General features: G+C 49.1%; 1 pseudogene; it reads left to right on the top strand.

The window, feature by feature from the left end:
* The first annotated feature begins 6272 nt into the window (after positions 1-6272).
* LOC136635366 (5S ribosomal RNA) lies at positions 6273-6389 on the top strand (annotated as a pseudogene).
* The last annotated feature ends 4699 nt before the right edge of the window (positions 6390-11088 follow it).

Genomic DNA, 11088 nt, shown 5'->3' with positions numbered 1-11088 from the left:
GAGCTCTGCCACTCGGTGGTTGCACAGAGTGCCGAGCAGTAGAGGGGTAGGTGGAGGAGTGGGGGGAGGTAGGGAGGAGGCGTTCTGGTGAGGGGGGAGGTGAAGGGTGGGTGGGGAGAGGGCAGAGGAGGTGTTCCAGGGAGAGGGAGTGGTGTGGTAGGGAGGTGGAACTGGTGGAGGTTTGCTCCACTGGATCCAGATCCTCCATGTCGGGCTGCTGAACACGGAAGCTCTTTGGGTTGCCGTAGATTTAAGTAGTCACATTGCGGGGTTGAGTGAGCAGCCACTGGCAGCTGCCTGTAGTGTGATAGATGTGGCGGCAGCTATTTTCGGGGGCTGCCCAATCTCCAGACCCTGGTATGCTGCAGTGATCTTTCAGCACTTTCAGACTACTTTCCATTATCAGTATCCCCATGTTACAGATGGGGAAGACTGAGGCTGTGAGGGAAATGCTTACCTAAGTATACCCAGTGAATTTGTGGCAGAAGCTGATTTAGGGACTGAGACGTACAGCAGTGTCGTCACTAGGGGGTGCAGGGGCGCAAAGTGCACTGGGTAACATGCATGGGGGTGACACCACTACTGGCCAAAATTGTTAAAATCCTGGTCTTTTTCAACAATACCATCATGTTATATATCAATCAATGCACAATTTTATGCAGAATGCAATGAAACAAACCTCATTGAAAATTTCTATTCAATCAAATGTTATAGCCAAAAAACCAGCAGGGGTGGGGCAACGGCACAGCACCACACCCACTGCCTAGTGCATGGAAGGAGGTCCATCATGAGGGTGACACACTGGCCTTTCACACCAGGTGACACAAACCCTAATGGTGCCACTGAAGTACAACTCCATTTCTTAGCCTCTATCTGCTATATCAGCTCCCACTCATATGATATGATGCATGTACAGCTCCTACAGGCTATGAGGAAGTGGCTGGAATCCAAGGGGTTACTCTAGATTTGCACAAGGCCATGCTCAGAGTGGTTTTTGGACTTTAAAAAAACAAATGCTAGAATCCCAGGTCATAACCAGCGATGTGGCGGTGGTAAATTTTGGTGTTCATGAGCTTGTCACGACACTCCCCATTAACCACACACCTCATTAAGGCTCTACAACAAAAAATCAACTTTCAGTGTCTTCCAGAGAGTGTTTTCTTCTCTTGCCACTAATTTCTAGTTTGGAAGTTATTACGCTCCATTTAAAGATGTAGCTCATTTCCCCCAAGCTCTGGGAGGGAGTTGCAGTGGGTTAAACCAAATGCAGAAAAATGGAAAGGTGGGATGGAAAAAAAATTCCAGAATGAATTTAAGTGGTATATTACTGTGCAAACATCCTCTCCGAGGTACATCACATTTATTTCCAAGGGGCAGCAAGAAAGGGTAGAGATATTTGGACAGCCTGGGAATGCATCTCTGGGTTTTTCCTGGAGTTGATCCATTGTAGCAGATTTAGATGAGGCATGAGGAAGAACATCTTAAGATGTTGAGCCCGGAATAGGCTGCCTCATGAAGTAGCAGCCTCTCCCTCTTTGGAGATTTTCAAGATTTTCAGGTTAGGGGGCCACCTGTCAGGGATGCTGCAGCAGTTGCCTGAACTGAGCAGGGGGTTGGACTAGATGACCTCCAAGGTCCCTTCCAACTCTCACATTCTTTGAGGCATGATAGTGTGGGTGTGCCTGAAATCCCATTTGGATGTCACACTGGCACAGCACTGCTTGCACTGGCACAGCAAAAGATACCTTTAGAGGCAGAGGCAGCGATTAGGGCAAAGCAAGGAGAACTCAAATGGTTAGCCTAAATCTGTTCATTATTGACCTGCATTGTATCCCATGACCAGGTTGTCGGGGCTAAGGGCTCCATCATGGTTTTTGCACTGGGGTTAGGAGATCCTTCTTTTTAAAAAAAGAAGAAGAAAAGAAATCACTGGGAGCTGCAAAGAGATTAATTACTTCTGTAATGAGAGGGAGAAATTACTCTCGCATGCACCGAAGTCCCTGAGCAAGTAATTTCTTTAATTATACAGGGGTTGGAAGCCCAGGTAAAAAAGAAAAACTGGCTCCCTCTACCCCACAACGCTTGAGCCTTCAGGTGAAAACATACGTTGTGTACCCTTATGGCCAGCTTGCCATGCCTGCACTGGGGAGGCCAGCCTGACCACCAGTCTTTTCTCCTCCTAGCCAGTTGCCAGAATTGGAGGATACAGAACCCCACACCCAGAAAAATCTTTCTTTCTTTCTTTCTTTCTTTCTTTCTTTCTTTCTTTCTTTCTTTCTTTCTTTCTTTCTTTCTTTCTTTCTTTCTTTCTTTCTTTCTTTGTAGAATAGTGGCACAGAGGCCAAGGATTTCTGTGCTTTCAGTTGAACCTCTGTTGTCAATCCACTTAGTAGCCTTAAGTAAGCCATGCTCCTATGAGCCTCAGGGGCTTGCGCTGTATCCAGCACAGGACGGGGCCGTAAGCAGCTCAGCTAGAGGCAAGAAGAAACATTTCCCCTTACCCCCAGGTCAGGGCCACTGGCCCCTATGGGTCTCCTTGGACTTGCACCATCTCTTGAGGTGGCATAAATCTGAGGAGAGTGGAGTGACTTGAAGCCACTCTGTTCTCCCCAGGAACGGGGGTTGGGATCTGGCATAACTGCCGGATCCCAGTCCTGTCTCCCGCTCCCCGCCCGCCCCCAGGGCCACCCACCATCTTGTGAGCTACCACCTCATTCCTTTTCAAAGCAGCTCTGCAAAATTCCCATTTAGGGAGGTGAAGCTGGCACCCTTTGCAAGAGCTGCACCCCTGTTCTTGATTTCACCCTTCTTTTGCCTCCCGTAGGGCTCAACCTTTTCTTCCCCAGCCAGGGTTATTTGCCTCTTTTGCAACAGACAACAGTCCTCTGTGGGGGGGCGGGGGGGGACCTGAGTCCATCTGTTCCATCTTCTCTTTTTGAGATGAGAAAGTGGTTGCATGTTTTTGTTTAAACCGCCCGCAAATGTTCCCTTTATAGCCACGCGAGTCTTTTGTTTTTATTGACTGGTTCCAGAGATGTGAATGGAGAGGGGAAAAAAGGACCTGTCTGTCTTGGCGAGGAGCTGGTTCTCCCCAAAGACCAGATCAAGCCTTTATTCTGGTGGTGGGGGGGGGAAATGGCTTTGATTTCATCAGCTTCGGAACATCTTTCCTTTGTGTTCCAGCCCAGGCGCAGGCTGTGTGTTCTATCTTTAAATGCCCAAAATGAACACCTAAAGTGGGGGGGGGAGCAGTTTAAGGACGGATGCGCCATTATTACAAAACAGAATATTTTCAGTAATCTGAGCATGACCCTCTTTTCTGGGGTGGCATTTATTTATTTTGTTAATATCTCCACCAGCACCGGGTTGATTTTTTTTCCCTTCCAAAATTGACTTCTCCAAATCAATGAAAATGCCGGTCAGCCGGGGAGGGGGCTTCTTGGTGGTGGTGGGTTATCAGCAGTGGTATGATAAACAGGGCTTACTTTTTCCCAAAATGCAACTTACTTCTGTTCTCAAAAGCAGCAGTTGAAATTCTTCCCAGGGTGCTTTGGATGCTGCTCTGGGCCTTCTTCCACTGATGATAGAATGTGAGAGTTGGAAGAAACCTGGAGGTCATCTAGTCCAGTCCCTTGCTCAGTGTGGGCGACTGGCTCAGCAAACCTGACAGGCAGCCTCCCGGTTTCTACCTGAAAACTTCCAATGAGGGACAGGTCAACACAAGGCAAGCTGTTCTAGTGCCATCCAAGGTCACCTGTAATTCTTGCAGCATCTGCATGAAGTTGTGTCGGGGAAGCTCCAGAATCCTCATTGGTGATGACGTTGTCAGGCTCTGATCCACCCTGAAGGAAGCTGTGTGGGGCTCCCTGTGGCCACACAGCTTAGTGGGAACATTGCTGCCATCAGTGCAGTGCCTCTACAACTTGGAGCAGGTGCTGATCTTGATGCATTCCTTGTGGCATTCTTAGCAGATCAGCATTATTATCCTTCTCAATATTCCCGCTAAGGCTGAGAGGAAGTGGCTTGTCTAAGGCTAGATTGTGAGATCACAAAAACACAGGATTCAGTGAGAGTTGCAAGGGACCTTGGAGATAATCTAACCTGACCCCCCCCTCAGCACAGGCAACTGCTACGGTATCCTGGTGCATTCTGGGATAGAAGATGTATGGCAGGAGCCATGTGCCCAGCAGAGGAGAGCATTCATTAGTGTCGCTACTGCTCTTGAAAATGGCAGAGTTTTAAGAGAGAGGGCACAGCAACCACAGGTAAGTCCACAGGTCACCTGAAAAATGCCAGTTTTCATGTGATTACCAGTGAAAAGGAAGACAACCCCCCCTCCCCCACTGTTTTCTCCAGGATTTTTCCTTGTTGAATACTAAGTGGAAAGCAAAACATATAGTCAAAAGCAGTGTTTCTCAAACTGTGGGTCAGGACCCAATAGATGGGTCACAAGCCAATTTCAGGTGGGTAACAAAGCACCAAGCTCAGCCACCATTGCAAATACAGAGCCGAAAATACAGAGCTGCTGGTGGGAGAGAGGCCTGGTGCTTTGCTGATGGATGGGAAGATGGGAAGATGGGAATAGATGGGAAGATGGGGTGCTGGAAAGTGGGGAGGGCTGTGTGGTTGGAGAAGGATCCAAGACTGTGTTCTGCATTCTGTCCAAGCTGGAATGTTTGAATTCTGAGCTATGCAAAATAACAACTCCAGTGCACTGTGTTATGGGACCTTCAGCTGATCCTGGCTTGGGAATGAAGCCAAACTTGATGTTGTCATTTTCAGCCATGACATCACTTCCAGGTTAATGACATCACTTCTGATGGGGCCAACAGATTGTCATTCTGAAAAGAGGGTCCCGGTGCTAAAATGTTTGAGAACCACTAAAGATTAATAATTAAGTTTCCATCTTCAACTCTCAGCTGTTCGTCAGAGGATGCTGGATAGACAAAGGCACTCCTTCGTATCGTGGATGTTTTATTAAGCACCATGGTTGTGCTTGATAGCTGACAAGCATGTTATGGAACCAAGGATTTGACAGCTGGCATGCAGTGGTGTTAATATTAGCAAGAATCTGTCCAAGACTGTCCAAAATCCAAACAGCTAAGGAATCCCAGCTCCTCAGCGTTAAAATGTCACATCTGAAATCTGATCGCCAGGTTTCTAATATTGTCTGGCCGCCATATTTGTTCACCAAACAACCTCCTGGGGTAGCGTGTGAGCCTGCAGGGGTTCCAACTGTAAACTTCTTGTGCAGACCTGCAAATGTCATCTGAATGTGCAACAGAAACCTGCAATGCTAGGAAATGTGGGGAATGTTTAATCTGCACCCTCAGCAGATTGTTTGTTATGTAAATGTTTCGTTTTTGTCGTGTTGAACTTTGTGGTTTATCATTAATTGGAATAATAATGAAAAATAAACAGCCAGGGGCCTGCGGGCAGGGAGGGGGAGGAGAGAGGGAAGGTCTGCATTATTCTTCAGAAGAACAGAAAAAGAGCCCTGGATGGATCCGCATTTGAGGTAGAATTTACAATCCATGAACAAGGGGTTCCCCACCAGCACCCCCAAGCCTGCAGAGACAGGGGGGATATGCCCCCCTTTAACTTGCACCACTCCTCAGATCTCTCCCCATCCTCAGGTAGCACGTCAAGTGCTATTTCCCCTTACCTGGAACCCTACTCCTTCTGCTCCCCTGACTGCAAAAGGAAAAGGGGGGTGGGTTGGAAGATAATAATAATAATACAGGTATTTCTATACCGCCTTTGTTGGTCCTCAGATTTCTCCTTAGACTTTATTCAAGGCGGTTTACATAGGCAGGCAATTTTTTAAATCCCCATAGGGATTTTTACAATTTGAAAGAAGGTTTCTATCTTTCAAGAAACCACAACATTCAGGTGTTTCTTTCTTGATCTGGCCGCACATTCTGACTCCATCCTCCCACGCTCAGAGCAGATGGAATAGCTCTGCTCAGCTTGTCAGCTGCTTCAAGGTCGCACGGTGCCGTGGCCTCAAACTGGCGACCTTCGGATGTTATCTTCAGGCAAATGGAGGCTCAACCCTCTAGACCAGACCTCCTGCCTGGATGAAGAGTGGAGAGAGGAGGGGGGGATTAGAACATAAGAGGAAGTAGGAGAAGCAGCAGTGGATGCCTCCCACCAGTCTGTCAGCTGAGGCAATGGTCTCAGTTGACCCTATAGGGAGCTGCCAGGGACCGAGTCTGGGGTCTGACAACTGCAAAACTTTGTTCTCTGTTGCTAAGTGATATTCCTAATAAACTAGCAACTGTTACCCTGCAGATGCCTGATCTCGTCTGATCTCAGAAGCTAAGCAGGGTCAGGCCTGGTTAGTACTTGGATGGGAGACCGCCTGGGAATACTGGGTGCTGTAGGCTTATACCATAGTCTTTCCAGACTGAAGGTTGCCAACCATTCCTAATAAAGTAGGCAGCTGCCTCCTGCTAAGTCGGATCATGAGTCAGTTTCACTCAGACCTGCATGCTCTGACTGACAGCAACTCTCTAAATTTTGGGGCAGGGTCTTTCCCTGTTTGCTTTAAGTAAAGGAGAAGTTGATCAACTGAACACTCTCCCTTCTACCTTCTAGGGGAGGGAAAAGTATCAGGCTTTAAAGAATGCACTGCTTCTTTCCCAGATACTAAGCTGTTTGTTGGGGGGGGGGGTCTTGGTGGGACATGGAAGGGTCAAGCTTGATGACCTCTGGGTTCATTTCAGGACTCGGATTCCTTAGTTGCAGCATTGCTCCCTTTGCAACCCCCCTTCCTCCCCCAGAATGTTTTGTTTTCTTCTTGGCTGCCCATTTCTTTTCCTTCAAGACACGGAGAGGGGCTCATCCATCATACGGCCGATCTGGCAGCCGTCCGGGGACTTTCAGTACCAGCTGCCCAGCTGCAGGCTTGTTCCCGGAATGGGTGGTGCGGAAAAGGCTTACGGGGGTGGTTCAAGGCAGTGACCCAGCTGCCACCCAGGAACATCCAAGAGGCAACAAAGTGGATCTCTGGAACCAATTCCCAGGGCTTGCCTAAACACTGGCCGCTTTGCCAAGTCCACAGGGAAGCTGCTATATGAGCTCATTGGCTTATGTTCAGACAAGTGTGGTGACTGTCAGGATGGAAGGGGGCCTCAGGAGGATAGGTCCACAGAAGTTGCCATTTTCCCTTTGCCCTATGAAGCTGCCACACGGAGCCCAACCTTTGTCGAGCCCTACCAGCATTGTCAAGCACTGACTGGCAGCAGGGCTGCACAGCTCCAGACAGGGTTCTTTCCCAGCTCTATCTGAAGACAATAGGGATTGAATCAAAGATCTCCCTGCAAAGCACAGCCTCTACCACATTGCACTCCCGGATTGGCCTTTTCAGCCACACTAGACGCTGTGCCAGAACCACCTTTCAGAGCGCGATACCATAGTCTTTCGAGACTGAAGGTTGCCAATACTATGATTATTACTGCTTTCTGTTGTCAGTCTTGGCTTTCTGCATTTTGCTTTTTGGATTTTCTTAGAAGGGTTTTCTTGGGTTTATTTAAAAAGAACAGAGACGCCTGCGTTGGCTCGGTCATGTCGTGAGAATGGATGATGGCCGGATCCCAAAGGATCTCCTCTATGGAGAACTCGTGCAAGGAAAGCGCCCTACAGGTAGACCACAGCTGCGATACAAGGACATCTGCAAGAGGGATCGGAAGGCCTTAGGGATGGACCTCAACAAGTGGGAAACCCTGGCCTCTGAGCGGCCCGCTTGGAGGCAGGCTATGCAGCATGGCCTTTCCCAGTTTGAAGAGACACTTTGCCAACAGTCTGAGGCAAAGAGGCAAAGAAGGAAGGCCCATAGCCAGGGAGACAGACCAGGGACAGACTGCACTTGCTCCTGGTGTGGAAGGGATTGTCACTCCCGAATCTGCATTAGAACTAGACACTGTTCCAGAACCACCATTCAGAGCACGATACCATAGTCTTTCGAGACTGAAGGTTGCCAACATGAGGATTTAAAAAGAAAAGATACAATGTCTTAAGTGATGAGGAAAGGATCAGGGAAACTTGGGTTCAAATCACCCTTGGCTGTGAAGTAGATGCCCGAGTCTGATCAGTGTCTTTCTGAGACTCACACATTTAGGGCTGTTGCTAGAGGAGTGCAGGGGGTGCAGGCCACACTGGGTGATGTGCATGGGGGGGATGACACCACTATTGGCCAAAATGGTTTTTAGGAATAGTAGCATCATGTTATATTTCATTCCCTGGACTCATCTGTTCCCCATTGGCTCAGTGAGTTCTTTTTTTTCTTTTTCCCTTAAATTTTGCTCTGTTTTGATATTTGTTTTTCACAATGTAATGTTAAAATTAATGTTTTACTACCTTGTTTGATGCTCTTACTTGTTGTGATACTTTGTACTTGATTACAAAGCTTTGATTTTAAGGCTTTTAAAGGAGGTCCACCTTGGGCATCTGCTATGGCATGGGAAAGGCGGTGTATAAATTTCTTAAAATAAATAAATCTTTTGATGTGTATGTTCATGCACAATGCAATGAAACAAACTGCATTGAGATATCTCTATTCTATCAAAAGTTATAGCCAAAAGGGGTGGGGTATTGGTGCCTCACCACGCCCACCACCTGGGGTGTGGCCCCACCCGCTGCATAGGAGGAGGTCCATCGTGGGGGTGATGCGCTGGCCTCCCACACCAGGTGCCGCAAACCCTAGTGATGCCACTGGACCATTGCAATGGGCAAGGTTCCCAACCAGGACCCCCAAGCTGAGCAGCATCCAGAGACTAGTTCTTCCCTCTTTTAATTTGCTCCACTCCCCAGATCTCTCTCCTTGGCTCGGGCTGCAGGCCAGAAACTGTTTCCCCTTTACTTGATGAGAAGCCAAACTAGAAAAGGAAGAGGGGGATAGAGTGGAAGAAGAAGTGTGGAGGAGAGGGCAGTGGTGGAAAGAAGTGATGGCATTAGGCCCTACAGCAAGCAAAATACTGGTGTGGGTCCTTGCGTGGACAGGGGCCCCGGCAAGTGCTCCACCAGGCCCCGTGGAGCCACCCTTGCCAGGAAGTCAGGTGATCAATCCTGCTTTCTCCCATATTGCCCCCATCCCCAGCACCTTCACTTGCATCAACAGTTCACCCAAGAGGACCTTGGTGAGGACCTCCAGAGAGACCTCTAAGGGAAATGAACATCAATGAAGATGCTTCTTTTAAGCCTGGTTGACTGAGGCCTTTGGAGGCAGCCCAGGGACCACCAATCAGCAGCACAGGAGGGCTCAAGGTTGCAGGAGCAAATGAAAACCAGGAGGCCTCCACCAGCTGGGGTAGCTACTGAGTGGGCCAAACTAGCCAAAGCTCAGGCTGCCAGATGATCTTTATCATGGAGCTTGGAGATGCTCACCACTGATGGTTTTATGATAAGCCCAGTTGGTTCTTCTTGTCCAGGAACTTCTCAGGAAACTGATCTGAAGCACATGGCGGGCAGGGCTTGCCTCCTCCTTTTCCCCCTCCTGAGTAGGCCAGATAGAGGCCTTGAGCTGGCGAAAGGGCATTGTGTGGCTGAATCCAAGCATCAGCTCAGCTTCCTTATGGTCTCTTCTCCAGGGTGATGGAGGATGAGGGTTCTAACATGGGTCATTTGCTGCTGTTGGTGCCCCCTCACCAGATGGGCACACCTGTGGGCTGTCCATGGTTGTTCCTAAAGGCTGTCAGATCTCCAGAGGATGTTTATCCTCTCTAGGCAAAAATGTCTTCCTCCTGAGGATTTTTCTTCCTGCATCTAATACAGGAAAGCTGGTGCTGAAATAATTTTCAACCCAATCCAATCTTGCACTGGAACAGGCTGGCCAGGAGGCCTGTGCTGTATCCAGCACAAGATAGGGCACCAAAGTGGCTCAGCTTACCCCCAGGTAAGCCACTGCAGCCCCAATGGGTCTCCTTGGACTTCTGCCATCTCAGGAGGTACCATAAGTCTGAGGAGAGCAGAGCAGCTTGCAGCCACTCTGCGCCACTTGGGAACAGGGGCTAGGATCCGGCATATCTGCCAGGTCCCAGACCCGCCCACCCACCCAGTCCACCTCCTTCCTGCCTCCTCCCCACCTCCTCCTCACCCTCCCCAGACCCCTGCATTGGCCAAGCTTGGCCGATGCAAACCTCTCCTTTCAAGTCAGCGTGGAGGCTGGACTCAGCCTCCGCAGGCTGGCATGTGTCCCTGCACAGGCCTGGCTCACTCTCAAGGAGGTGCAAACATGCCTCACAGCACATTTGCGATCCTCCTGGGATGGCACAGTTAGGATTGTGCCCTTTGTTTGTTATCTAGCTGTGCCAATACTCTTTGTTGTCGTTCCTCTTCAGAGGAGATCTCATCAAGTTTGAGGATACTGGTTGACACTGGCAAGGAGATGACTGGAAGCCCCATAGAAGAGCAAGTTACATGGGTGAAATAAACGCTTAATTTGGGTGGAGGAGAGCACAAAATATGCACTTCTCTTTCGTATTCAGTAGAGGTTCTTTTCCATGGGTAACCCTGTCACTGTGGGTGCCTCTCTTATGAGTTTGTGGTTTCATGTGCTGGGGATGATCTGCATAATGATTTGGGGAAAGCACAAGGGGAGGGGGGAGATGGGGAAGGGAAGAGTGGGCTGGGGAGACCAAGAATAGCAAAGAAGACAAACAAATGTACAAGAGAAGACAAACAGCGCTGTTGACAAGGCATTAGCAAAACCTCCGTGCAAATATATTACGGAAATCCAGGGATAGAAAGGTGTATTGACATATTGCATCCCACTTCTTTGGAAGCAAAAAAAACCCCTAACCTTTTGTTTTCAAAGTGCAAATTTAAGTAGCGAAGCGTTGGATGAACTTTTGCAGAGAGAGCAAAGGACTGGGAAAAGTTAATGGTTTGGTTTCCAGGAGGCTGACAAGCAGGGCTTTTTTTCTAATGGAACGCGGGGGGACAGAGTTCCGGCACCTTTTTGCAGAGGCCCCCCCCTTTGGAGGCATTCCAGGAAGGGGGGAGCAAAACAGAGGCATTCGCTGGGTGGGTGCTGGGGGTGCAGGGTGGGCAGGCGGGTGCCTGGCCCGGCCCCTGCCTGACCGCACA

Source organism: Tiliqua scincoides, chromosome 15, assembly GCF_035046505.1.
Source record: "Tiliqua scincoides isolate rTilSci1 chromosome 15, rTilSci1.hap2, whole genome shotgun sequence".
Lineage (NCBI taxonomy): Eukaryota > Metazoa > Chordata > Lepidosauria > Squamata > Scincidae > Tiliqua > Tiliqua scincoides.
Note: the sequence above shows the minus strand (reverse complement) of the source record. Positions and strands in the feature narration are given on the sequence as shown.